The sequence below is a fragment of the Vicia villosa genome, unplaced genomic scaffold (assembly GCF_029867415.1).
Source record: "Vicia villosa cultivar HV-30 ecotype Madison, WI unplaced genomic scaffold, Vvil1.0 ctg.001334F_1_1, whole genome shotgun sequence".
Taxonomy (NCBI): Eukaryota; Viridiplantae; Streptophyta; class Magnoliopsida; order Fabales; family Fabaceae; genus Vicia; species Vicia villosa.
The window spans coordinates 283,388-310,046 of record NW_026705578.1 but is presented as its reverse complement, the minus strand read 5'-3'; positions in this window follow the sequence as shown (position 1 = coordinate 310,046).

The window sequence follows — 26,659 nt, the reverse complement described above, 5'->3', positions numbered from 1 at the left end:
ATCAGAGTCAAACAGCTTGGTGCATAGCATCTTCTGATCTTCTGACCTTGAAGTGCTTCTGAGCGTGATACCATCTTCTGATCTTCAGTGCTTCTGATCTCATGTTCTTCTGATGCTTCCATAGACCCATGTTCTGATTCTGCTTCGACCATCTTCTGATGTCTTGCCAGACCATGTTCTGATGTTGCATGCTGAACCATTTGAGACACATCTTCTAAGCGCTGAATTATGCGTACTCTTTATATATTTCCTGAAAGGGAAATTGCATTGGATTAGAGTACCATATTATCTTAAGCAAAATTCATATTATTGTTATCATCAAAACTAAGATAATTGATAAGAACAAATCTTGTTCTAACAATCTCCCCCTTTTTGATGATGACAAAAACATATATAAATGATATGAATTTGCGATCAGAAAGAGTAGACGGCAAAAGACAAATTACACAGCTATAGCATAAGCATATGAATATGTCTCCCCCCTGAGATTAACAATCTCCCCCTGAGATAAATAATCTCCCCCTGAAATAAATACTCGAAGAACTTTAATAAAAGACTTCCCTGATTATTTCGGTAGAGACGATCATATAAGCTTCTGCCTTCAGAGAATTCATAGCTTCTGACTTTTGCTTCCATTGGACAGCTTCAGAACTTGAATTTCTTTAGATCCTTAGAACACTCACAGCTTCTGACTTCTGCTTCCATTCAGGACAGCTTCAGAGCTTGAATTACTGGATCTTTTAGAACATTCACATCTTCTGATTTCTGCTTCCCTCGGATAGCTTCAGAACTTTGAATGTCTACCAACATCACTTCATGCTAGATTTGTATCAGAACATTGTTGAATGTACCAGAGCATCATCTGAGCATCTCTACATCCTGAAATGTTACAGAACAAAAACTAAACGACAAAAGTCAGCATGAACGAGTTAGAACATAAAATGTATATTCAAATACATGATATGTATCAGAGCCAAATGTATCAGAGCATTTAGGCTAAAAACGTGTATCAGAGCAAATAATGTATCAGAGCCATAACATTATATGTATCAAAGCAAATAGAATTTTGTCAGAACAGGATAGACAATGATATTCAAATTCTATTATCAGTGCTTCTGATTCATTCTTCTTTCTTGCTTCTGATCTCTGAAGCTTGACAGCACTCAGCTTGCTTCAGTTTCCAAGAGCTTATTCCTTTTACAGAATAACGCTTCTTATGGTTTTGCTTCTAGTGTTTGCTTCTGAAGATTCTCTTCACTTCTCTGTACCTGCAAAACACTTAAACCATATAGAACTTGCAGTTCTTGTTAGTGAATGTGTGGGAGCCTTTACCCAGCAACTGATAGATTTAATCAAATCATTTATCATTTATCTTTCTCCCCCTTTTTGTCATAACATCAAAAAGAATATTTCAAAAAGATTCAGATGCATAAAACGACAAAAGAAAACATTTACTGGAATGTAAAACAAAGAAGGTTTTTCATTGATCATCAAAAAGGTGTACAAGACCGGAATGCAGGAAAACAGATGCAACAAGGAAGGGAAACAACAAAGACCAAAAGACTAAGATCCTAGCCTACGCAAAATCCGCGCCAGAACATCATGAATCCCGTCAGTGCTTGTAGCTTGCCTTGTCATGAAGGAACGAAACTCAGCATTGGCTGCTTCTTGCGCGTCCAAACGAGAAGCCAGCAAAGCTTGATTCTGATGAAGAGTTTCCAAGGTCTCCATCAGAGCTGATGTTTCACCAGAAGAAGAGGCGCCAGTATTTCTGCCCAGAGGGACAGCAATCTCAGCAGGGTGGTCTTCTGGAAGATCTTCAGCTTGTGCATCTCCCATTTCCTCATCTGAGTCTGACTCAGAAGGAGCCTTGGCATATTCTGGTTCAGGCAGCTCAGAAGTTCCATCTTCCAATGCTTGAAGAATAGCTGCTAGGTTTGTTGGAGGAGTAGGACCAGCAACTTCAGCACGATAAACCACTACTGGAAAGACCATGTGAGGTGCTTTTTCAGAAGGGTTCATTCTGAACCAGTTGAACAGCCACTGAAAATCTCCAGTCAGCACAGGAAACCAGAGCACAGAAGACCGGGGTTTCCACACCACGATATCTCTGCAGAGATTTTCTTCTTCCAACTCATCTGCAGGTATCTTCTCTTCAAGAACGCTTCTGTTCCTGATGAGACAGTGGTGGCTGCTCTCACCAACTTCCAACCGGAGACCACGAACACCAGGAGCTTCAGACATAATCCTTCTCTGAGTGTCTGTAGCCTTATCCAGAAAATCCTGACGAAAGGTATTCCAGAGGTTGTTTGTAGCATACTCATCCAGATGATTAAGGTGAGCAGCACCTAGAATCTCCAACCAGCCATTTACATCAGCATGTAAAAGCTCCAGATATGTTTGAGTGGTAGGGGTTGGAGGGTTGACAGTGAACCTTGAGTCGGGAAGAACAACACTATAGGGATTAGGTGTTCTGGTGGGAAAAGGGTATGAGAGGGATGAAGAAATATCTGATGGAAGGGTTAAAGGAGAGGAGATATCAGATGGTGAAAAAGGTGGTTCCGAGAGGATGAATGAGGAGGAAGAGGTGGTGGAGGTCTTTGAAGAGGGAGGTGATTGACGGGAACCGTCAAAGGGTTGATACACTTTGAGAGGGTCATAGGAGATCCTAACTCTTTTAGGTTTGGTTTCTGGTTCAGCAGATGCCTTTCTCTTTTGTTTCCTATCATTGTCTTGATTCCCAGAGCTTGACGATGGATTCATGATGAACTTTCAGATATTGGAAACTGCTAGGGTTTATGATATGAAAAGAGAGAGAGATGAAAAAGAAACCGAATGCAGAGAGAGAGAAATATGAGAGGGAAAAGAAACGTTTGAAGAGTATAAAAAGAAAACGGAAGAGAGTAAATGATGAAAAGCATTTAATGTTACGTGACATGAGGAGAGATAATAATGACAAAAGACGTGATTTGCACAGTTACCTAAGTAGACGTCCCCTCAACTGCACGCACGCTTGTCCAGGAATGGTGAACACGTGTTTACCATCTGGATAGCCAGTTACAGCTGTTTTGCTTTTATAGAGATTCTGAATCAACTTAGACACTGAAACGTTAGTAATAACTGAATCACAATTTCTAATTGATTTCTATCAGAACTTCTAAAAAAAATTTCATATCAAAGGATACTCATACGTAAGAATTTCTCATCTTCTCATTCTGAGCTTGTTTCTGAAGACCCAATTTTGTACCAATTATATTGAATCCATCTGGTCTAGGAACAAGATCCCAAACATCATTCCTTGTACACTGATTCAGTTCTTCTTGCATAGCAATTATCCAGTCTGGATCTTCTAGAGCATGATCAACAGAAGTTGGCTCGATTAAAGATACAAGACCTAATTGACAATCTGCATTGTTCTTAAGGAATGCTCTTGTTCTGATTGGATCATCCTTCTTTCCAAGAATGACATCTTCTGAATGACCAGAGATGAGTCTGGATGATCTTCTGACAGATGGTTCTTCAGATATGCTTAGATCCTCCAGAGAAGCTGATACTTGATCTTCAGATTCTTTGCTTCTGAGAAGTTCTGCTTCTGATGCGTTGCTTCTTGGCTCAACAACTTCTGATATGTCAATATCATAACCTGCAAAATTATCAAACTGCTTTGGTTTTTCAGAACCAAGCTTATCATCAAACCTGATATTGATTGATTCTTCTACAACCAATGTTTCAGTATTGTATACTCTGTAGCCTTTTGAGCGTTCAGAATATCCAAGAAGGAAACATTTTTGAGCTTTGGAATCAAACTTACCAAGATGATCTTTAGTGTTCAGAATAAAGCATACACATCCAAAAGGATGGAAATATGAAATGTTGGGCTTTCTATTCTTCCACAATTCATAGGGAGTCTTATTTAGAATAGGTCTGATAGAGATTCTATTCTGAATATAGCATGCAGTGTTTATTGCTTCTGCCCAGAAATGCTTAGCCATATTGGTTTCATTGATCATGGTTCTGGCCATTTCTTGCAGAGTCCTATTCTTTCGTTCTACAACCCCATTTTGCTGTGGAGTTCTAGGACAAGAGAAATCATGGGCAATACCATTTTCTTTGAAGAATTCTTCAAAGGATCTGTTCTCAAATTCACCACCATGATCACTTCTGACCTTTATGATTTTACACTCTTTTTCAGATTGAATCTGAATGCAGAAATCAAAGAACACTGAATGAGTCTCATCCTTGTGTTTTAAGAATTTTACCCATGTCCAGCGACTATAATCATCTACGATGACTAATCCATATTTCTTTCCTCTGACAGATGCTGTTTTGACTGGTCCAAACAGATCAATGTGCAAGAGTTCTAATGGCCTTGAGGTAGAAACAACATTCTTAGACTTGAATGCAGGTTTGGAGAACTTGCCCTTCTGACATGCTTCACAAAGAGCATCTGATTTGAATTTCAGATTAGGGAGTCCTCTGACAAGATTCAGTTTGTTAATCTGAGAGATCTTTCTCAAACTAGCATGACCTAATCTCCTGTGCCAGACCCACTGCTCTTCAGAAACAGACATAAGACAAGTCACCTTCTGACTCATAAGATCTTGCAGATCTGTCTTATAAATGTTGTTCTTCCTCTTGCCTGTAAATAGGATTGAGCCATCCTTCTGATTTACAGCCTTGCAAGACTCTTGATTAAAGATTATATCATAACCATTGTCACTTAATTGACTGATAGATAAGAGGTTATGTGTTAATCCTTCTACAAGAAGTACATTAGAGATGGAAGGAGAGTTACCAGACTTTATAGTTCCAGAGCCAATTATCTTGCCCTTCTGATCTCCTCCGAACTTGACTTCTCCTCCAGACTTAAGCACCAGGTCTTGGAACATAGACCTTCTTCCTGTCATGTGTCGCGAGCATCCAGAGTCCAGGTACCATGACATGTTGTGCCTTGTCCTTTTTGCAGTCAAGGATATCTGCAATAGGAATAATCTTATCCTTAGGTACCCACATCTTTTTGGGTCCTTTCTTGTTAGATTTTCTCAAGTTCTGATTGAACTTGGGTTTAACATTGTAAGCAATAGGAGGAACAGCATGATAATTCTTAATGTGAGTTTCATGATATTTCCTAGGTTGTGTCACATGCTTCTTAGTGTGTGTAATGTGAAAACTTTGTGCATGTGAAGTGTGCCTAATATCATGTGAGTGGCCATACTTGAACTGATCATACAATGGCTTGTATGTAATTTTCATTTCATCAACAGGTTCAAGTTTGTATGGGGTTTCACCCTCATAACCAATGCCAACTCTTTTGTTTCCAGACACAGCATATATCATAGAAGCTAGCTGACTTCTGCCAATACTTCTAGATAAGAACTTTCTGAAACTTAAATCATATTCTTTCAGAATATGGTTCAGACTAGGAGTGGATTTTTCTGAATCAGAAGGAGATCCAACATTATTGGATAATTTTAAAAGTTTTTCTTTTAATTCAGAATTCTCCAACTCAAGCTTCTTTGTTTCAAATTCAAATTGCTTTTTCAGCTTTTTGTATTTGAGACTAATCTGAGACTTGAGTTCCAGAAGTTCAGTTAGACCGGAAACTAACTCATCTCTAGTAAGTTCAGAAAATACCTCTTCAGAATCTGATTCTGATGTAGATTCTGATCCGTCATCTTCTGTCGCCATCAGCGCACAGTTGGCCTGCTCATCTTCTGAATCATCTTCTGACTCATCCCAGGTTGCCATAAGACCTTTCTTCTTATGAAACTTCTTCTTGGGACTTTCCTTCTGAAGATTTGGACATTCATTCTTGAAGTGTCCAGGCTCGTTGCATTCATAGCACATGACCTTCTTCTTGTCAAATCTTCTTTCATCAGAAGATTCTCCACGTTCAAATTTCCTTGAACTTCTGAAGCCTCTGAACTTCCTTTGCTTGGTCTTCCAGATTTGATTTAGCCTTCTGGAGATCAGGGACAGTTCATCTTCTTCTTCAGATTCTGATTCTTCAGGATCTTCTTCTCTGGCCTGAAAAGCGTTAGTGCATTTCTTGATATTTGATTTTAATGCAATAGACTTACCTTTCTTTTGAGGCTCATTTGCGTCCAGCTCTATTTCATGACTTCTCAAGGCGCTGATCAGCTCTTCCAGAGAAACTTCATTCAGATTCTTTGCAATCTTGAATGCAGTCACCATAGGACCCCATCTTCTGGGTAAGCTTCTGATGATCTTCTTTACGTGATCCGCCTTGGTGTATCCCTTGTCAAGAACTCTCAATCCAGCAGTAAGAGTTTGAAATCTTGAAAACATCTTTTCAATGTCTTCATCATCCTCCATCTTGAAGGCTTCATACTTCTGGATTAAGGCTAGAGCTTTAGTCTCCTTGACTTGAGCATTTCCTTCATGAGTCATTTTCAAGGACTCATATATGTCATAGGCCGTTTCCCTGTTAGATATCTTCTCATACTCAGCATGAGAGATAGCATTCAGCAAAACAGTTCTGCATTTATGATGATTCCTGAAAAGCTTCTTTTGATCATCATTCATTTCTTGCCTTGACAGCTTTACGCCTCTGGCATTCACAGGATGTTTGTAACCATCCATCAGAAGATCCCATAGATCACCATCTAGACCCAGAAAGTAACTTTCCAGTTTATCTTTCCAGTATTCAAAGTTTTCACCATCAAATACCGGCGGTCTAGTATAACCATTGTTACCGTTGTATTGCTCAGCAGAGCCAGATGTAGATGCAGGTGTAGGTGTAGTCCTTTCACTTTCATCAACCATCTTTTAAATGAAGCGTTTTTCTCTTCCTGAATCTTTTCTAAACACGGTTAAGTGCTTGCACCTTAGAACCGGCGCTCTGATGCCAATTGAAGGATAGAAAAACACTTAGAAAGGGGGGGGATTGAATAAGTGTGACTTTAAATCTTGGACGATAAAAATAAATTGCACAATTATTTTTATCCTGGTTCGCTGTTAACGAAGCTACTCCAGTCCACCCCCGCAGAGATGATTTACCTCAACTGAGGATTTAATCCACTAATCGCACGGATTACAATGGTTTTCCACTTAGTCCGCAACTAAGTCTTCCAGAGTCTTCTGATCACACACTGATCACTCCGGGAACAACTGCTTAGTTCACTCCTAAGACTTTTCTAGAGTCTACTGATCAACACGATCACTCTAGGCTTAGTTCACTCCTTAGACTTTTCTAGAGTCTACAGATCAACACGATCACTCTAGGCTTAGTTCACTCCTAAGACTTTCTGCTCAGCCAACTGCTAAGACTTCCTAGAGTATACTGATCACACTGATCACTCTAGTTCCTTACAACTTAATGTAATTCTAAGAGTATTACAAATGCTTCTTAAAAGCGATAATCACAACTGTGATATTTCTCTTACAGTTTAAGCTTAATCTCACTAAGATATTACAACAGCAATGTAGTGAGCTTAGATGAAGATGAAGATTCTGAGTTTTGATTTGAAAAGAGTTTCAGCAAGTTAATTTGAATTGTATTGGTGCGAAATCGTTAACCTTGCTTCTCATCAGAACTTCATATTTATAGGCGTTGAGAAGATGACCGTTGAATGCATTTAATGCTTTGCGTGTTCCGTACAGCTTTGCATTTAATGTTATACGCTTTTGTCAACTACCTCGAGCCTTGTTCACGCTGTGTCTACTGACGTAGCCTTTAGTAGCTTTTAACGTTCCTTTTGTCAGTCAGCGTAGTCTGCCACGTGTACTTCCTTCTGATCTGATGTTTGTGAATACGACGTTTGAATATCATCAGAGTCAAACAGCTTGGTGCATAGCATCTTCTGATCTTCTGACCTTGAAGTGCTTCTGAGCGTGATACCATCTTCTGATCTTCAGTGCTTCTGATCTCATGTTCTTCTGATGCTTCCATAGACCCATGTTCTGATTCTGCTTCGACCATCTTCTGATGTCTTGCCAGACCATGTTCTGATGTTGCATGCTGAACCATTTGAGACACATCTTCTGAGCGCTGAATTATGCGTACTCTTTATATATTTCCTGAAAGGGAAATTGCATTGGATTAGAGTACCATATTATCTTAAGCAAAATTCATATTATTGTTATCATCAAAACTAAGATAATTGATAAGAACAAATCTTGTTCTAACAAGCTATACCAAAAGCGTATGATCAAAGCCTTCAACAAAAAAGTCAAAAGTCAAGTATACCAAACTGGTGGCTTGGTTGTCAAACGCATCATCTTACCACAAGGTGATCCCAGAGGCAAATGGACTCCCACCTACGAGGGACCATTCATAGTCAAGAAAATATTCTCCGGCGGCGCCATGTTGCTTACCACCATGGATGGCGAGGATTTCCCACACCCTGTGAATGCTGACATAGTCAAAAAATACTTCTCTTAAAAAGAAAAAAAACAGCTCGCTAAGTTGAAAACCTGAAAGGGCAACTTAGGCAAAAAAGAGCGTCTCGGTGGATTGAAAACCCGAAAGGGCGGTCCAGGCAAAAATTAGAGACTAAACAAATACTATCCCGGTAGGCTGAAAACCTGAAAGGGCGGCCTAGGCAAAAGTTAGGGAATGAAGCATACAACTGTGTTCCGTTCAGCTGCCTACTCACCATCAAGATTCAACACCTCAAAGACACCGATCAGTCTAATCACTTTCTTCCAACAAGTGAGGGATGAGATGCTCGAAGACAGATTGGCAATAGCAGAGTTGAAACTTGACTGGATCATTTTCACATAAGCTATTTATCTTCATAAATATTTTTCAAAACTTTCTGACAGTTTCCTACTTCTAGGATTGTTGTCTCCCTGTGCTAACCCGCCTATCATGGCTCTTTTCAATGCAGCTCTTTCAGAAAACACTATTTTCACTTTTTCTGTTTTAAATACGTAAGCGTCCCAATGATAATTTTGAATGAACATATGCATTTGAATATGATTGATGTTTACCAGGAAAAACAGGAATGGCATTCAGGAAATGTCCCGATCATCTGGACATCATTCCATCAGAAGGAAATCACCAAGAGAAACGCATTTCTCAGCAAATTCCTCAAAAAAAATTTTCTCTTCAAAAGAAGTCTTATTCCCCAGCAGGTTTGTTCCAGATTACTATCTTCAGAAGGTGTGATCCCCGCACCCGGACTTGGCCAGATAGTGCATCGGAGGATTATGCATCTTCCTCATTCCCATTTGAAAGGGCATCAGGACTTCCAGTTACCTTTGGTTCCCCAAGCAGTAGTCAAAGATCCTTCAACGGGATACCCGGGTTCTCAAAGAATTTCCCCAGACGAGGGTACTCAAGCAAGACAAAAGATCATCAACGATCACAATACATTCATGTCCAGCTGACTAGTGGGAATTTATTTTTCCAATTAGAAGCTTGACATCACATTCATACATTCATACATTCATACATTCATACATTCATACATTCATACATTCACATATTCATACATCATACATCATACATCATACATCATACATCATGCACAACATAACATGCATATTTCTCCGGGAATATCTCACATTTACATGCATCATAAACATTGCATATCACTAACTTGATTTTTCAGGTAGGCAGATATCTTCAACAAAGATGTTCTCAATCACAAGCAGTGTTCACCTGAATTCCATGAACGGTTCTCTCAGATATAATCAAGCCGAAGATTCATTCTGATCACTAACCAACTCAAAAAACAAGCATCACAGATCAAAGTCGATACCTCAGACGGTTCCAAAACGATCTAGCATTACAGATCTAAAGCGATACCTCAGACGGTTCCAGAACGATCTAACGTTGCAGATCTAAAGCGATACCTCAGACGGTTCCAAAACGATCTAACATTGCAGATCTAAAGCGATACCTCAGACGGTTCCACAATGATCAACTTCCAAAATCTAAATCGGAAAAACTTTGGACAAATTCCGTAACAATTATCTTCCAAGACTTAAAACGGTAACCTTGGACGGTTCCGAAATAGTCAACACAAAGACTTTCAAATCCTTCATCAAGATATAATCAATGAATTCATTCTGATGAACAAACCATCAACACATTCACCAGGTGGCATCTGAAAGCCCATCTCAGGTAATGTTTCAATCTGCCAACAACATTTCGCAGACGACATTCAAATGCAACTTCCAACATCTCTTCTGATCAAGGTAAGTGCAAATTTTCAGGGCATCTAAATATTCAATCATCTTCTACCTTCAGATTTCAGACAATCTCTTCAGGTTTAAGAAGATTGAATAGGGGCAACTGTTATACCCCAAAATTTGCCCACATATTTTTCAAGAAAACTCCAATCTGAAAATTAAGGGTCTCATATAATCGTGGATTTTTATTTCAACAAATATCCTGACATATGAAAAACTTAGTTTTTAGAATTTTTCTTATACAGTAATTTGGCTTGCAGTTGAATTTATTCTTACGCAAACACCAAATACTGTTTATTACTTCACACATGCTATTTATTTATTTACAGATAAATAGTACTGACACAATTGGTACAGAGTTAAATCTTTTTGCAGGCGCAGAATCAGGAAACTCAGACTGTACTGGTAACAGTATATATGTTATTTATTATGTCTGTGTTTTTCTAACAAGTCATGTAAATAAACTTTCATTTTTCACATAAAACAAAAACAAAAAACAACAAAAAGAAAATTAACTTTGACTGTTGATTTTTCACTCTAACTGCTACATCAATACCTGAACAGTCAGTCGACAGCCAAACTGCTGGCAGTACAATTCTCAGTGTTTTGTACCATCAATCAAATAAATCTTTCACAATTCAAATTTCCAAGATCTTTGTGTTAGAAGTCTTCTGAATATCACGCGATTAGCAGAAACTCAACACTGCACAAAAATCAGGTACGCTTAACTGTCTCCTACACAAACAGTCCCTAATCAGGGTTTTTCTTGTTTTTACAGGAGCAACAAGTTTTGGAGAGCTCAAATGGATTTCATACACATCCATATATCTCAAAGTACCATCATACAAATTTTCAAACTTCAATTCACTCAGACGCACCGTCAGCAGCTCAAACAGTCAACAGACGACCCGTTTGACCAAAAAAGTCAACAGACAGTCAAAAATGAAATTTTTTGTCAAAGTCCATATTTTGTCAAAGGATTCATCATTTGATCATTGGATGATCATAATTCATCAAGGAAAGATCAAAAATCAACAAAACCCTAAGATTCGAAATTAGGGTTTTTGCCTGAAAAGTCAACTCAACTTTGACTGATCATAACTCTCTCATCCTTCATCCAAAAAATTCAAACCAAAGCTTGTTTTGAAGGAAATTCAATTATCTTTCAAATGCCATTGATCCCATGGTCATTGGATTCACCATTTGAAAAATATGACCAAAGACATTACAGGTCATTTTCAACGTCAACAAAAAGACACTTTTTTCAAAAGGACACACAAGGAGCTTCAAAAATCATTTTGACATGAGACCAAAGACATTGGTTAGAGGACTCTTTGAGGTTTCCAAAAAGTGCAAGATCTCCTTCATATGACAAAAATTGAAGGATTTACACCTTGTTGAAGTTGGCTAAATTTTGGAAAAATACATGAAATCAACATTGTTCAAAATTGCATTTTTTCCAAATGGGGCCAAGTTTTCAGCATTCAAACATCCTTGCCATGTTATTATGGGCCTCCCACGACCAAGACTAAGCCCATAACATTTTTCATCCATGTTTGCTTGATTTTTTCTTATTTTAAGATTAAATTAAAAAAAGAAATGCATGGATAAATGATAGCTTGCATTCCAAGCATGACTCATCAATGTGACTCATTCAACTCTGTCCCAAAGCAAAGTACAGCAGAGGAGAAGAGGAAAATCAAGCCATGGTGGCTTAAAGACAAAGCTACCAATGTTGAAAAAGTCAAGATTCCAAAAAACTCATCAATGCTCTTGGCTTAGTTTCTAAGCACTCTAATGCTTATAAATAAGCTATCTCAGTTCAGTAACAAAGGGGAGACAAGACCAGAAGCATAGCATAGCATATAACACTTGTAATCACTTCAAAAAATTCAAAGAAAAATTCAAATTCGAATTTGTAATTTCAGTCCATTTCAGTACAAACTAAGCATTCATATACCTTCCTTAAACATCACTGAAACTATCTCAATCAATTACAAGCCTTGAAGCTCACTGAATCGAGCTACACAGGTCAAAATTTGTTCAAACTAAAATCAATTCGTATCTGGTTATTCACACATATTTAACAAGATGTAGACATACTATTGAGTTTGGTTTGAGGTGTAGATCATTTCTGGAGCTTTAATTAAGTTTTAGATGCGTATACACGAAACCACCATTTTAGGGTTCTTCATCCCAAAATTAGGGTTTTCCAAATTAGGCAAAATTACAGGCTCTGAATAGCACCATTAAGTTCGCATGAACAATACGAACTCAACCATACCATCGCGCCAAATTTATACTCACGTTTGCTTGTATTCGCTATTATTACCAGGTGTAAAAGATTGGGTTTTTTACACCACCTGCAAATGAACGGTGTAAAAACCTATCTGAAGGTTGAAGATGATGCGTGGCGCCCTCTGATTCGCTGGGAGGCGCGCGCGTGTGTTTTAAACTAACTTGGAATTCAGTGTTTTGCAGGTGTTCCACGTGCTATGGTCCCTCACCATCTGGGCCTTCTGATCCATCCATCAGCTTATCCAACGCGCCAGATCACTCATCCACATCATACTCCCTCACTGATTACCACACAGGATCAGTATCCTTTATTTTTCTATTTTATTTTCTATTTTATTTTAATTTCTTTGTTAAATTAATTAAAAATAGTTTTAATAATCCAAAAAATACACAAAAAATATTTTTAGACTTCTAAAATAATATATTATTTTCTGAAATAAAAATATTTTATTTTCTCCAAAATTTCAATATTTTGCATAATTAATTAGTATATATTTATATATTTGCTTTTTAATTATTTTAACCAATCAAAAAAAAATCATAAAAAAAATTGTTCTTTGTGTTAAATATTGTTTATATATTATAAACTAATTTTGTACATATTTTGAATAATTTTATCTTTAAGTTTTAATTATTTGTATAATTATTTGCATAATTATGTTTTAATTAACTTAAATCAATTTCAAATCAATTCCAAAAATTCCAAAAAAATTAGTTTTGTTTTAAAATTAATTGACACAATATTTTGTACATATTTTAAACTTAATTTCTAGGTTTAAATTTATTTTCATCTTTTTTCTTCATTTTAATTTAATTAATTATGCATTAATTATAATTAAAATCTATCATAAAAATCCAAAAACATGCCTTTTATTTTCTTGCAATTTAAAATTCCTAGATAAATGTATAGGATGTCAAATTCATGTAAATAGGCTAGTTTACATTTCCCGCACAATCGATGTAATAGCGTAGATTTACTTTCCGCACTTTACATTTCTGCATTTTAATTTCCAGCACATATAAACTGCGTGTATGTCAAAGATAAAATTGAACCGTTAGATCACTAACTTCAAAGATAAATATCTGAATCCAATCACAATCACACTTGCACCTCTTCAGGTAATCCTTTTCATTCATTCAAAATCAAAATCAAATTCTACTGTTTTGAGTACAAAATCGAACCTTGCTTTTATATCCGGTGAAAGGATAGATTTTTAAAGGAAATAGGATAAAGACCTTATAACTCAGGGTAGACCTCCTAGTTTGCTTGCTCAAATCAAAACAAACAAAATTCTCATACACCGTTGATTTTTCAAAACTTTCAAAAAAGACAATACTTTGTATACATCCAAACACGGGTTATTACAAAGTTAACGTTCTTTTCAAAACATCTTTCGAAAGATAAACAAGCATTTTGTATACATCCACACACGGATCATTACAAAATTCAAATTACAAAAGTATTTGAAACCACATATGAGCAATTTCAGAGCAATCGAAAAGTGATCGAAAAACAAGTGAGCTAAGCAAACTTAAGAGCCCATGGATAACCATGGATACAAAGGGTGCTAACACCTTCCCTTTGTATAACCTACCCCCTTACCCAGAATTTCTTAGAGGTCTTTTTTCTGTTTCTTTTATAAACCTTTCCTTAATTGGATAAAATAAAAGGTCGGTGGCGACTCTGTGATATTTTCAAAAAAATGCGAAAGCATTAAGCGACAAAAAAGAGTCAGTTCACGTATCTCTACAGATCAGAGGTATGGCCCGGTATTAAAAAAAATCGGAGGTCCACAGTGGACCTCCGATTTTTTAATCCCGGGCCATACCTCTGTTCTGTAGAGATACGTGAACTGACTCTTTTTTATCGCTTAATGCTTTGGCATTTTTGAAAATTCACAAAGTCGCCACCGACCTTTTATTTTATCCAATTAAGGAAAGGTTTATAAAAGAAACAGAAAAAAGACCTTTAAGAAATTCTGGGTAAGGGGGTAGGTTATACAAAGGGAAGGTGTTAGCACCCTTTGTATCCATGGTTATCCATGGGCTCTTAAGTTTGCTTAGCTCACTTGTTTTTCGATCACTTTTCAATTGCTCTGAAATTGCTCATATGTGGTTTCAAATACCTTTGTAATTTGAATTTTGTAATGATCCGTGTGTGGATGTATACAAAATGCTTGTTTATCTTTCGAAAGATGTTTTGAAAAGAACGTTAACTTTGTAATAATCCGTGTTTGGATGTATACAAAGTATTGTCTTCTTTTGAAAGTTCTGTTTTGAAAAACAGTGTATGAGAATTTTGTTTGTTTTGATTTTGAGCAAGCAAACTAGGAGGTCTACCCTGAATTGTAAGGTCTTTATCCTATTTCCTTTAAAAATCTATCCTTTCACCGGATATAAACGCAAGGTTCGATTTTGTACTCAAAATAGTAGAATTTTGACTTTGATTTTGAAAAGAATGAGAAGGGATTACCTTAAGAGGTGCAAGTGTGATTGTGTTTGTATTCAGATATTTTATCTTTGAAGTTAGTGATCTAACGGTTCAATTTTATCTTTGACATACACGCAGTTTATATTTGCTGGAAATTAAAATGCGGAAATGTAAAGTGCGGAAAGTAAATCTACGCTATTACATCGATTGTGCAGGAAATGTAAACTAGCCTATTTACATGAATTTGACATCCTATACATTTATCTAGGAATTTAAATTGCAAGAAAAATAAAAGGCATGTTTTTGGATTTTTTATGATTTATTTTAATTATAATTAATTAAATTAAAATGAAGAAAAAAGATGAAAATAAATTTAAACCTAGAAATTAAGTTTAAAATATGTACAAAATATTTGTCAATTAATTTTAAAACAAAACTAATTTTTTTGGAATTTTTGAAATTGATTTAAAATTGATTTAAGTTAATTAAAACATAATTATGCAAATAATTATACCAATAATTAAAACTTAGAGAGAAAATTATTCAAAATATGTAGAAAATTAGTTTATAATATATAAACAATATTTAACATGAAGAACAATTTTTTTTTATGATTTTTTGATTGGTTAGTATAATTAAAAAGCAAATATATAAATATATACTAATTAATTATACAAAATATTGAAATTTTGAAGGAAAATAAAATATTTTTATTTCAGAAAATAATATATTATTTTAGAAGTCTAAAAATATTTTTTGTGTATTTTTTGGATTTTTAAAAATATTTTAAATTAATTTAACAAAGAAATTAAAATAAAAAAATAGAAAATAAAAGGATACTGATCAGGTGTGGTTGGATTGAGAGTCCATGGTAAGGACTGCTTTGTCTGGCGCGTTGGATGAGCTGGCAAGTGGATCAGAAGGCCCAGATGGTGAGGGACCATGGCACGTGACGTACCTGCAAAACACTGAATCCAAAATTAATTTAAAAAAACACGCGCGCGCCCTCCATCCAATCAAAGGACGCCACGCATCATCTTCTTCTTCAGGATAGAGCTTTTACACCTTTCATTTGCAGGTGGTGTAGAAACTCTGACCTTTTACACCTGTTGGAAATAGCGAATACAAGCAAACAACAACATAAATTTGGCGCGATGCCACCATTTAATTCGTCTTGTTCATGCGAGTTCAATGATACTATTTAGAGTTCATAATTTTGCATGGGTCGTAAAACCCCAAATTTAAAGGTTCGAACCCTAAAATGGTGATCCTTCGTACAAGCCTCCAAACTTCAATTAAGTTTCCAGAAACGATTAGGACCTCAAACCAAACACAAATATATGTCTACATCTTGCTAAATATGCATGGATTATGAGATATAAGTTAGTTTTATTTTGAACAAACTATGACCTGTATAGCTCGATTCAGTGAGGTTTAAGACTTGCAATTGATTGGAATAGCTTTAGTGAAGCTCAGAGATGATGTTTGAATGCTTAGTTTGTATTGAAATTGACTGAAATTAAAAACTCGAATTTGAATTTTCTTTGAAATTTTTCAAGTGGTTACAAGTGTATTATGAGCAAGGCTTTGTTTCTGATTCGTGTCCCTTTTTACTGAAGCATGCTAGCCTATTTATAAGCATTGAAGTGCTTAGAATTGAAGCTAAGAAGCATCTAGTTGCCTTTGTGGAATTCTTGAATTTTTTATATTAAAAAGCTTTGAATTATTGACCAAGTCTTCTTGCCTTCAATGCACTTGCCTTGCTCTTCAATTCTCTGCAGAAAGATGAAGATTCCTTGGGTGAGTCATGCTTGATTTGTAAGCTACTCTTTATCCATTCATTTTCCTTTTAATTTAATCTTAAAATAAGATAAAATTATGCCAAAAATGGATAAAAAAGGTGTGGGCCTTGTCTTGGTCGTGGGAGGCCCATAATAACATGGCAAAGATGTTTGAACCATGAAAACTTGTCCCCATTTGGAAAAAATGCATTTTTGAGCAATGTTGGTTTTATGCATTTTCCAAAATTTAGCCAACTTCAACAAGGTGTAAATCCTTCAATTTTTGTCATATGAAGGAGATCTTGCACTTTTTGGAAACCTCAAAGAGTCCTCTAACCAATGCCTTTGGTCTCATGTCAAAATGATTTTTGATGCTCCTTGTGTGTCCTTTTGAAAAAAGTGTCTTTTTGTTGACTTTGAAAATGACCTGTAATGTCTTTGGTCATATTTTTCAAATGGTGAATGCAATGACCATGGGATCAATTGCATTTGAAAGATAATTGAATTTCCTTCAAAATGAGCTTTGGTTTGAATTTTTTGGATGAAGGATGAGAGAGTTATGATCAGTCAAAGTTGAGTTGACTTTTCAGGCAAAAACCCTAATTTTGAATCTTAGGGTTTTGTTGATTTTTGATCTTTCCTTGATGAATTATGATCATCCAATGATCAAATGATGAATCCTTTGACAAAATATGGACTTTGACAAAAAATTTCATTTTTAACTGTCTGTTGACTTTTTGGTCAAACGGGTCGTCTGTTGACTGTTTGAGCTGCTGACGGTGCGTCTGAGTGAATTGAAGTTTGAAAATTTGTATGATGGTACTTTGAGATATATGGATGTGTATGAAATCCATTTGAGCTCTCAAAAACTTGTTTCTCCTGTAAAAACAAGAAAAACCCTAGTCAGGGACTGTTTATGTAGGAGACAGTTAAGCGTACCTGATTTTTGTGCAGTGTTGAGTCTCTGCTAATCGCGTGATATTCAGAAGACTTCTAGAACAAAAATCTTGGAATTTTGAATTGTGAAAGATTGATTTGATTGATGGTACAAAACACTGAGAATTGTACTGCCAACAGTTTGGCTGTCAACTGACTGTTCAGATATTGACGTAGCAGTTAGAGTGAAAAATCAACAGTCAAAGTTAATTTTCTTTTTTGTTGTTTTTGTTTTATGTGAAAAATGAAAGTTATTTACATGACTTGTTAGAAACATAGACATAATAAATAACTAATATTTACGGTATGCGGGCAAAATTACCGATAATAACCCTGAAAATCATTTAATGCACAGAAATAGGAATATTTGACTGGCAGAAAACACACAAAATATTATCTTAGTAATTAAGCAATATTATGACAAGTAATACAACATTTAATACTGACAGTACAAATATTACATACTATATTGAGCAATACGACGAATAAACGGTACATTTAAGAAATAAGAATCACGGCAGACTTCAGGAATGACGGTTAATGACCCATGCTATGAACAATAACATGTAGATGATTGGGAGTGCAACCATTGCAGGTCCACACTCTTCAGGACTATGCAGGCAGAAGAAAGTCATGATCACCGTAGCAATGGTGATGACTGTAAGAGACAGTGTCTCTATCCACTTTGCCATTCTTGTCAGGGAAGAAGAGAAAATAGATATGAGGTAGGAATTTGAAAGATGAGTTAGAATTTGATGTGAGATTTTATGAAAGAAAATGAGAGGTATTTATAGAATGGAAAGGAGGATAGAGACGTTGGGGAATGATGTGATTCCGTACAAAAGGAAAATTTGAGTGGAAGTAAGATTTGAAAGAAAGTGTATGATAGTGTTGGGAAAAAGAGAGATGTGGAGAATAAAGTTAGGATTTGATTTTTGAAAAAGAGATTTGAAAAGATTTTTGAAAATAATGGAATATAGTACAACAATTAGTGGGAAACAAAAGATAATAATAATCTACTTGTTACCAGTACAGTCTGAGTTTCCTGATTCTGCGCCTGCAAAAAGATTTAACCCTGTACCAATTGTGTCAGTATTATTTATCTGTAAATAAATAAATAGCATGTGTGAAGTAATAAACAGTATTTGGCGTTTGCGTAAGAATAAATTCAACTGCAAGCCAAATTACTGTATAAGAAAAATTCTAAAAACTAAGTATTTCATATGTCAGGATATTTGTTGAAATAAAAATCCATGATTATATGAGACTCTTAATTTTCAGATTGGAGTTTTCTTGAAAAAAGATGCGGGCAAATTTTGGGGTATAACAGTTGCCCCTATTCAATCTTCTTAAACCTGAAGAGATTGTCTGAAATCTGAAGGTAGAAGATGATTGAATATTTAGATGCCCTGAAAATTTGCACTTACCTTGATCAGAAGAGATGTTGGAAGTTGTATTTGAATGTCGTCTGCGAAATGTTGTTGGCAGATTGGAACATTACCTGAGATGGGCTTTCAGATGCCACCTGGTAAATGGGTTGAGGGTTTGTTCATCAGAATGAATCCATTGATTATATCTTGATGAAGGATTTGTAAGTCTTTGTGTTGACTGTTTCGGAACCGTCCAAGGTTACCGCTTTAAGTCTTGGAAGATAATCGTTACGGAACTTGTCCAAAGTTTTTCCGATTTAGACTTTGGAAGTTGATCATTCTGGAACCGTCTAAGGTATCGCTTTAGATCTGCAATGTTAGATCATTTTGGAACCGTCTGAGGTATCGCTTTAGATCTGTAATGTTAGATCGTTTTGGAACCGTCTGAGGTATCGCTTTAGATCTGTAATGCTAGATCGTTTTGGAACCGTCTGAGGTATCGCTTTAGATCTGCAATGTTAAATCGTTATGGAACCGTCTGAGGTATCGCTTTAGATCTGCAATGCTAGATCGTTCTGGAACCGTCTGAGGTATCAACTTTAGATTTTCAATGTTAGATCGTTCTAGAACCGTCTGAGGTATCGCTTTGATCTGTAATGTTAGATCGTTTTGGAACCGTCTGAGGTATCGCTTTAGATCTGCAATGTTAGATCGTTTTGGAACCGTCTGAGGTATCAACTTTAGATCTGTGATGCTAGATCGTTTTGGAACCGTCTGAGGTATCAACTTTAGATCTGTAATGTTAGATCGTTCTGGAACCGTCTGAGGTATCGCTTTGATCTGTGATGCTAGATCGTTCTGGAACCGTCTGAGTTATCAACTTTAGATCTGTGATGCTAGATCGTTTTGGAACCGTCTGAGGTATCGCTTTGATCTGTGATGCTAGATCGTTCTGGAACCGTCTGAGGTATCAACTTTAGATCTGTAATGTTAGATCGTTCTGGAACCGTCTGAGGTATCGCTTTGATCTGTGATGCTAGATCGTTCTGGAACCGTCTGAGGTATCAACTTTAGATCTGTGATGTCTGTTTTTGAGTTGGTAAGTGATCAGAATGAATCTTCGGCTTGATTATATCTGAGAGAACCGTTCATGGAATTCAGGTGAACACTGCATGTGATTGAGAACATCTTTGTTGAAGATATCCGTCTACCTGAAAAATCAAGTTAGTGATATGCAATGTTTATGATGCATGTAAATGTGAGATATTCCCGGAGAAATATGCATGTGATGTTGTGTATGAATATGCGTATGAACATGCGTATGATGCATGATGTATGATGTATGATGTATGATGTATGATGTATGATGTATGATGTATGATGTATGAATGTGAAATGTCGAGCTTTTATTTGGGAAAATAAATTTCCGCCAGTCATCTGGATATGACTATATTGTGATCGTTGATGATCTTTTGTCTTGTTTGAGTACCCTTGGCTGGGGAAATTCTTTGAGAACCCTGGTATTCTGTTGAAGGATCTTTGAATATCTCTTGAGAATGAAAGGTAGCTGGAAGTTCTGATGCCCTTTCAAATGGGAATGAGGAAGATGCATAATCCTCCGATGCACTATCTGACCAAGTCCGGGTGCGGGGATCACACCTTCTGAAGATAGCAATCTGGAACAACCCTGCTGGGGGATAAGACTTCTTTTGAAGAGAAAATCTTTTTGAGGAATTTGCTGAGAAATGCGTTTCTCTTGGTGGTTTTCTTCTGATGGGATGATGTCCAGATAATTGGGACATTTCCTGAATGCTATTCCTGTTTTTCCTGGTAAACATCAATCATATTCAAATGCACATGTTCATTCAAAATTATCATTGGGACGTTTACGTATTTAAAACAGAAAAAGTGAAAATAGTGATTTTTGAGCCTAAGCTGCATTGATTTTTGAAAAAAGAGCCATGATAGGCTGGTTAGCACAGGGAGACAACAATCCTAAAAGTAGGAAATTGTCAGAAAGTTTTGGAAAATATTTATAAAGATAAATAGCTATGTGAAAACGATCTAGTCAAGTTTCAACTCTGCTATTGCCAATCTGTCTTCGAGCATCTCATCCCTCACTTGTTGGAAGAAAGTGATTGGACTGATCGGTGTCTTTGAGGTGTTGAATCTTGATGGTGAGTAGGCAGCTGAACGGAACACAGTTGTATGCTTCATTCCCTAACTTTTGCCTAGACTGCCCTTTCAGGTTTTCAGCCTACCGGGATAGTATTTGTTTAGTCTCTAATTTTTGCCTGGACCGCCCTTTCGGGTTTTCAATCCACCGAGACGCTCATTTTTGCCTAAGATGCCCTTTCAGGTTTTCAACTTAGCGAGCTGTTTTTTTTTTCTTTTTAAGCGAAGTATTTTTGACTATGTCAGCATTCACAGGGTGTGGGAAATCCTCGCCATCCATGGTGGTAAGCAACATGGCGCCGCCGGAGAATATTTTCTTGATTATGAATGGTCCCTCGTAGGTGGGAGTCCATTTGCCTCTGGGATCACCTTGTGGTAAGATGATGCGTTTGACAACCAAGCCACCAGTTTGGTATGCTTGACTTTTGACTTTTTTGTTGAAGGCTTTGATCATACGCTTTTGGTATAGCTGACCATGACAAATAGCTGCGAGCCTTTTCTCATCAATCAAGTTTATCTGGTCCAACCGTGTTTGAATCCAATCGTCTTCGTCTAGATTGGCTTCTTTCATAATCCTTAGGGAAGGAATCTGAATTTCAATTGGAAGAACTGCCTCCATACCATAGACTAAGGAGAATGGAGTTGCCCCTGTTGAAGTACGCGCAGATGTGCGATAACCATGAAGAGCAAAAGGCAACATCTCATGCCAGTCTTTGTAGGTTATTGTCATTTTTTGTATGATTTTCTTGATGTTCTTGTTGGCAGCGTCCACCGCGCCGTTCATCTTTGGTCGATATGGAGAGGAATTATGATGTTTGATCTTGAACTGTGTGCAAAGTTCAGTAATCATTCTATTGTTTAGATTTGTGCCATTGTCCGTGATAATCCGTTCAGGGATGCCGTACCGACAAATGAGATTGTATTTGATGAACCGGGCCACCACATTCTTGGTAACAGAAGCAAATGAAGCTGCTTCTACCCACTTTGTGAAGTAGTCAATAGCGACCAGGATAAAGCGATGTCCGTTGGAGGCAGTAGGTTTGATTTCTCCAATCATATCAATACCCCACATTGCAAAAGGCCAAGGAGCCGTCAGGACGCTTAATGGAACTGGAGGTACATGTACTTTGTCAGCGTATATCTGGCATTTGTGACATGTTCGGGAGTGATGATGGCAGTCTGTTTCCATGGTAGACCAGTAATAACCTGCTCTCAGGATCTTTTTAGCCATTGTATGTCCACTGGAATGAGTACCGAAGGTACCATTGTGTATTTCTTCCATGATCTGTTCCGCTTCCTTCTTGTTTACACAGCGAAGTAAAGTCGAATCATGGTTGCGTTTGTATAGGGTTCCATTGCTTAGAAAGAATTTGGCAGCAAATCTCCTTAGAAACTTTCTGTCATTAATGGATGCCCCTTCAGGGTACTCCTGAGCTTCGAGATATCTTTTTACTTCATGGAACCATGGTTTTTCCTCGGTTCCTTCGGTATTGATCTCATTGCAATAGGATGGTTCATCTTGCCTGTAAATGGTGATCATAGGCGCCTCGTTGTCCCACCTGACTTTGAACATGGATGACATGGTAGCTAAAGCATCAGCTAGTTGATTTTCCTCGCGTGGGATGTGTTCGAAAGTGATTTCTTCGAAGTAAAGAATCAAACTCAGCACATATTCTTTGTAAGGAATTAGATTTGGGTGCTTTGTGTCCCATTCCCCTTTGACTTGGTAGATTACCAAGGCCGAGTCTCCGTAGACTTCTAGGAATTTGATTCTTAGATCGATGGCAGCTTTAAGACCCAGAATACATGCTTCGTATTCGGCTATATTGTTAGTGCAATTGAAGCATAATCTGGCAGTGAATGGTGTATAACTTCCTGCGGGGGAAATGATCACAGCTCCGATGCCATTGCCAAGTGCATTAGAAGCTCCGTCAAAAACCATAGTCCACCGGGATCCTGGCTCGGGTCCTTCTTCTGGTCCTGATTGTTTGTAGTCATTGACTAGCATAATGTCTTCGTCTGGGAAGTCAAAGTTCAATGCTTGATAATCATCCACTGCTTGATGAGCCAGATGATCAGCTACCACACTTCCTTTGATTGCTTTTTGTGAAGTGTATTGAATGTCATATTCTGTTAAGATCATTTGCCATCTTGCTATTCTTCCAGAGAGAGCAGGTTTTTCGAACACGTATTTGATGGGATCCATCTTGGAGATTAGGAAAGTGGTGTGATTTAGCATGTACTGTCTTAGCCGGCGAGCTGCCCAAGCTAAAGCACAACAAGTTTTTTCGAGTAGTGAGTATCTTGTTTCACAATCGGTAAACTTTTTGCTAAGATAGTAGATTGCGTGCTCCTTTCGGCCGGATTCGTCATGTTGTCCTAGTACACACCCCATTGAGTCTTCTAACACAGTTAGGTACATTATCAGAGGTCTGCCTTCCACAGGTGGCAACAAGATTGGAGGTTTTTGGAGATATTCTTTGATTTTGTCAAAGGCTAACTGGCATTTGTCATTCCACCTTTCCACTTGATCTTTCTTCAACAGTTTGAAGATCGGCACACAAGTAGTAGTCATGTGGGCAATAAATCGGGCGATGTAATTTAGACGTCCCAAGAATCCTCTGACTTGTTTCTCAGTACGAGGTATAGGCATTTCTTGAATGGCTTTAACCTTGGCGGGATCAACCTCAATACCTTTGCTGCTGACGATGAAACCTAAGAGTTTGCCGGATGTTACTCCAAAGGTACACTTATTTGGGTTCAGTCGCAACTTGTATTTCTTGAGTCTGTCAAACAACTTGTGTAAATGACCCAAATTTTGCAATCATGTCATCGACATACACCTCTATTTCTTGATGAATCATATCATGAAATAGCGCTACCATTGCACGTTGATAGGTTGCTCCTGCGTTTTTCAGACCAAAGGGCATTACTTTGTAACAAAAGGTTCCCCAGGGTGTTGTGAAGGTTGTTTTTTCCATGTCTTCGGGTGCCATCTTGATTTGATTGTACCCTGAGAATCCGTCCATAAAGGAGAATACCTTGCATTGTGCGGTATTGTCAACCAGTACATCGATGTGTGGTAAAGGGAAATCATCTTTGGGGCTTGCCCGGTTCAGATCTCTGTAGTCCACGCACATTCTTACTTTCCCGTCTTTTTTAGGTACAGGGACGATGTTAGCTATCCAAGGAGGATAACTTACAACTTTTAGGAATCTGGCATTGAACTGTTTTTCAACCTCGTCTTTGATCTTTTTTGACATATCAGGCCTACTCCTTCGTAGTTTCTGTTTGACTGGAGTGCTACCTTCTTTGATTGGCAGGCGATGAACTACGATGTCCGTGTCAAGGCCTGGCATATCCTCATAGGACCAGGCGAATATCTCGACGTAGTCTCGCAGCATTTGAATCAGTCTTTGCTTGACGCTGTGTTCTAAATCAGCCCCTATTTTGACTTCTTTCTTTTCTTCGTTGCTGCCCAAGTTGATGACCTCAATTGGCTCCTGGTGAGGCTGTATGGCCTTGTCTTCTTGTTCTAGCAGCCTTGCAAGTTCTCTTGGCACTTCACAATCTTCCTCACTTTCGTCCTCAGTTTGGTAGATCGGACTTTCAAAGTCATGACGGGCAATAGCAGAATCGTTGTTGACTGGATCCAGAGTGTATGTGAATCTGCATGTTAATTATGTGAGTATGTGTGAAGAAAAAAACATAGCTATTTGAAAGCGAAGAAAGAAGGAAAAAGGATCACAAAATTTAAATATGCAAGCGTCCCATGATTTTATTAAATGCACATGATCATGATATGATAAGCCCTTATAGAAGGATCAGTGTGCTAAGGCACACGGCTTTTCAAGCTCATGGTTCGATTGTTCAGGAACCATTTTTATCTTTGCACAAAGAAAACAGGAAATGGCATTTACTCCTGGTCAAAGGAGATCACATCCTCAGCTTTCCAGTTGTTCAATCCACTATTGTGAGCAGGGAGGTACCCAGCTGTTCCAGTTGCAGTTGTCTTCTTCATCTTCCACAGCATTGATTTCATTAGTGGGAAAATGAGCCGGCGATCCTTCGGGATAAGGGATATACTCTGCTGGATACGAGAGCCCAGGCTGAGATATCTCTGTTGGCTGAGCGAGATGCTCGATAAGGCCGTCCCATGCAGTCGGGATGATGTTTTGAATAGAGACTTGTGCATCCTGATGAGGAGTGTATGCTGACAGAAAGCAACCCTCGTTATTTGGTATTTCCCTGGCTTTTTCAAGAGCGAAATTGTCATCGTACTGTTCATCCCATCCAGTTGGGACAATGTCCTCCATAGCAATTTGTGAGCTCGGAGGAGCGGAGTATTTCACCATATAGTCATATTTGCCGCTGGGTTCTCCTAGCGTGTCCCATACTTCTTTGGGTGGATTTTGATATTGCTCAGTGACGGGACTTGTGAAACTTTTGTCATTTCCAATTTGATCACCCCATCCAGTCGGGGTAAGGTCTTCCATAGCAATATAAGAATTCTGAGGTGCGGCATACTGATAGTTATACCCGCCGTTTGGTTCTCCCACAGCATCCCACATTCCCATGGAAATGGGTGGAATCTCATCTGGATATGGCTGAATGATATGGTTCAAGAACACTCCTTCATCTTCAATAGCGTTTACTTCTTGGCTGACGAAGTGTGACATTAATCCTCCAGAACGAGGACTTTGATCATTCTTTTGATTTTCACTATCATAGCCCAGACCTAGCTTGTCAGACTTGTAGGGTATATCGGGAAGCTGTCCCCATACTGTGCAATCACCCTGTTCAATCAAGGCTTTGGCATCTTTGAGAGAAGCCATAGTTGTAGTTGGAGTAGCAGGAATATGCTTGGTGGTAGAGACATCTGGAGAGACCACCTCAAATGATTGGCATGGAGTTTCGATGAATTCGTCCTCCAACTCGACATATTTGGAATTGCTTAGGTGACTAACCACATATTCCTCTTCGCCATAGACTGTGACAATCTTTCCTTTTACTGGATATTTTAACTTCTGATGCAGGGTAGAAGTTACAGCGTTTGCCCCATGTATCCAAGGACGTCCAAGTAAACAGGAGTAGGCTGGGTGAATTTCCATTACGTAAAAGATGGAATCGAAGATTTGAGAACCCACTCTGATTGGGAGATTCACTTTTCCGTATACCGTTCTGGTTGACCCGTCAAAGGCTCTTACCACAACATCACTTGGTTGTAACATAATTCCTTCGAAGTCAAGCTTTTCTAGTACTGTTTTCGGTAACACGTTCAAAGAAGAACCGTTATCTACTAGCACATGAGATAAAGTGGTGCCATTACATTCAATGGAGATATGTAGGGCTTTGTTGTGATTTTTTCCAGCAGGGGTTAGATCCACATCAGAGAAACCGAGACCATTGTTCATGGTTAGATTGGCAACACAATTCTGAGATCTCTTGAGGCACATGCGCAGCTTTAAGGAACTTCATCAGAGCTTTGGCATGAGCTTCTGAATATT